Source organism: Phragmites australis, chromosome 15, assembly GCF_958298935.1.
Source record: "Phragmites australis chromosome 15, lpPhrAust1.1, whole genome shotgun sequence".
NCBI lineage: Eukaryota > Viridiplantae > Streptophyta > Magnoliopsida > Poales > Poaceae > Phragmites > Phragmites australis.
In genome coordinates, this window is record NC_084935.1 from 8793922 (window position 1) to 8797458 (window position 3537).

General features: G+C 40.9%; 1 pseudogene; it reads left to right on the forward strand.

The window, feature by feature from the left end:
• Positions 1 to 1595: 1595 nt before the first annotated feature.
• On the forward strand, positions 1596 to 2168 carry LOC133893449 (protein translation factor SUI1 homolog; annotated as a pseudogene).
• The last annotated feature ends 1369 nt before the right edge of the window (positions 2169 to 3537 follow it).

Sequence of the window (3537 nt, forward strand, 5' to 3'; positions counted from 1 at the left end):
CTCTTGAGGATCCACACCTTCATGTGATAGTTATTGGTTGGTCTCTTCCTCTTCGACCACCTCCCAGGGTATGAACATGCCCCTTTTCTCCTTCCTTCGAATAAATCTGTGTGATTGTTGCCTGTGTGCTTTAGTGCTTGTAGTTTTATGCTGGTTTGGCTGTTTAGGATTCCTTTTTAGATGATCTTGATATGTAATCATGTTATTGTGTTCCGTGGTAGTTTTCTTTTAGTCCATTTGGAAAATTTTGGTGGAGCTCAGTCTTATTATTCAAGGTACGATATATAACTTGGTATTCATGGCAGGATAACTCAGCTTATTTTGGCTATGATAGTAGGAAGCAACTTAGTTTTATTCCATATCTGCTAGGTTATTGCTTTAAACCAGTATTGATCTTGCTTTTGCCATGAAATTTCCACTGTCCTTGTTTATAATGAGCCCTATGAAAAAAAATATAAGTTCTCTATCATTTTTTTTGGGCAGGGAAAGTATGAGGTCATCAATTTAATCCTAGCCAAATGGTAAGGTTCCTCAGTTTTGATCGGAATTATGTCATATGATTCTTTCTTGAATTATATTGGGAGCCTAATATGATGATATAGCTCGTGCTGTCAAGTAGTTATCATCATTTTAGGTACGGTTGTTGACCCTGGATTCCGTTAGGAAACTTCCCTGATTTGAGTTGTTTATGTTGCTTAATTTTGATCATGGCGGTACAAAAAGAATTTAAGCATGATGGAAATAATTCAGATGACATGTCCATGAGATGGAACGATGTTGTCTCATGGCCCTTGCTTCATTTGCTTCTACAATTGTGTGAAGCTACAGCTAACGACCTAAGCAGATCCTTCCTATCAATGATGCGTTTTGAACTGTTAGTTATGGCATTTGGATCTTTCTTAAAATAGCATGAAGACCAAAGGGTTGCTTATTGGGTTTGTTATGTGTTAGGAAAACTGAATGGGGATTGAAGGGTTTGACATGGTGCTTCCAATTGCTTAATATCTGATTTGGGTAGTTGATTTAATTATAGTTTTATATCTTATCTATAATTGACATGCCTTCATTTAACCTTTGGACCTCATGATTCAAAGATAGCTGGACTGTAGGAATAAATAGTTGCTGAGAGGAATAATGAGGTGTATATTACAATGGCACATGTCATAGACATTTGCACGAACAGTGACAAAAAGCCATTGAGAATTCAAGATAAGACATGGACTCATGGTGGGGACTATGGCTGAATCTATTTCTGATAGCTTTTTGCACTTCAACATGTTTTCTTAATTGCAAGACAAGTCATATCATATCATTTAGATTTCATTAGCACGGTACAAATCACTCCTAAATTCTGATCTGGAAGAGCAGCAGCATCTGCATTCAGTATTGCTCTGTACTCTGTAGTGTTTCTCGGTGCCTACCCGTACCCGACTTCAGCAGAAACTCGTCCTATCCTTTCAATACTGCTTTGATCACTGAAAATGGAGAGATTTATGAAACTGGGATATGCTTGTCTACACTGAATGTTTTAATGATTTGTTTCATTCCTTTGTACAGCTCTTGGTGTAGCTTGCCACTCTCACAAGTCAAGTTTCATGTCTGACCTCGACATTCAGATCCCAACTGCCTTTGGTATGCTTGTTAATTGTTTCTTTCAGTTCTCAGGTCTCTTTGATTACAATGCCTAGAATATTTGTTATGTATTCTAATTCTTTTACATGTACAGATCCCTTTGCTGAGGCCAATGCTGGGGACTCTGGTGCGGCTGCAGGATCAAGGACTACGTTCATGTACGCATCCAGCAGCGTAATGGCCGCAAGAGTCTGACGACTGTCCAGGGATTGAAGAAGGAATTCAGCTACAACAAGGAACTTATTCAAGTATGATATTATTTCCAATCTTGCGTTCTTCGATCATTTCTACTCATCTGTTTAACCGAGCAACTTTTACTACTTATCTTGATAAATGTTTTGCCCCTATATAGGTCATTCAACTCCAGGGTGATCAGAGGAAGAACGTCTCAAATTCCTTGTGCAGGTAGACATTATTTTGCTTGTCTCATGTATTCAGATATAATGCGATGCATGAATATGGGCTAATTTTTGCCATACCCTGACCCGCAGGCTGGCTTTGTGAAAAAGGAACACATCAAGATTCATGGTTTCTGAGCAACTGTCAGGAACACATCAATTAGTCCTGCATGCAAAGCAGCTATATATCTGGGGTGGAGCATATATATCTGTGTACTAGCAAGCTTACGCCTGCATATCCCACCATACACATGAAACCTTAGCCACCTCTCTGCGTGTATGCTTGTTACCGTTGTATCGAATCTTGTACAAGGCATCATCATTCGATGGCTTGTTTCCCTCTCTCGTCTTGATTGAATAATATATGCTATTTGAATTTTTTTATTCTGCATTTCAACAATATTTTTGTTGCACGCATATATCTATATCTTCTACATAGCTTTACTCAATTTCTGTTGCCTTGTTCATGTCTACTGGGATGATGAGATTTTGCGGTTTTATGGTCTCTCTTGCAAAGCTTTATGTGAAGGTTGATCAACTTGGAGGTTTGGTGGCGATTGATTGTTTGGAATATGTTAAGCAGGAACTATTATGTAGTGTATATATGAGTGTGTTTGAGTCTTCAGTATAGCATCTGGGTACAGGAAACGGAAATGGAATCAGATCCTCAAGCACACAGACTCGCCTCTGATGAGTTCTCTCCTTCCTTCCCCCCTTCCTCCTCCCATGCACTCATCTACTTGTAGAAGAAGATGCTGCCGCCAGCCAATCTGGGCCGCTCCATCAACGGATGCTCCACTCTGGGCCGAGGAAACGCCGGTTGGGCCTCCGAGTCATTTTATCACTCAAGCCTTCCTCGCCTTTGCCCTTGGTGCTCTGTTCTTCAGAAGTAGCGTCCCTGTCTGTACTCTGTTCTTCAGCAGCAGCACTCCTGCCTTGATGCTTCGCCGGCTTGTTCTTCAGTGATATCACCGGTGGAACCGTGACACTCTCCTCCCCTTGAGAACCAGCTTGTCCCCAAGCTGGTGCAGCTGGAAATTGGTGACGCAGAGCTTGTTCATTCTCCCAGGTGCCAAAGATGATGGCAGAGAGGACAACTCAATCAGCACTTGAGGAACCACACAATCTCTTTGTTGAGTGAGACTACGATCTAGAATTCTCTAAGGAATCTGCAAGGCATGAGACGATGGTAAAGTGGAATGGACAATAGTGGAAGCACTTACTACCTTTTTTAGCTGAGAAACGTGAAAAACTGGGTGGACAATACTGTATATGCCACAACTCCAATTTTTGGCCGCAATGACATATGGACCAAAATAGCGAAAGGATAACTTGTGATGAGCCCTGGGAACAATGGATGACTGAACATAGGGTTGCAATTTGAGGTAGACCAAATCACCCACATCAAATGATCTTTCAGTCCTCTTTTTGTTAGCTTGAAGCTTCATTCTGTTTAGAGCTCTCTGAAGATGCTGTTGTACAAGTTGAAGCATAACATGGCGATGCT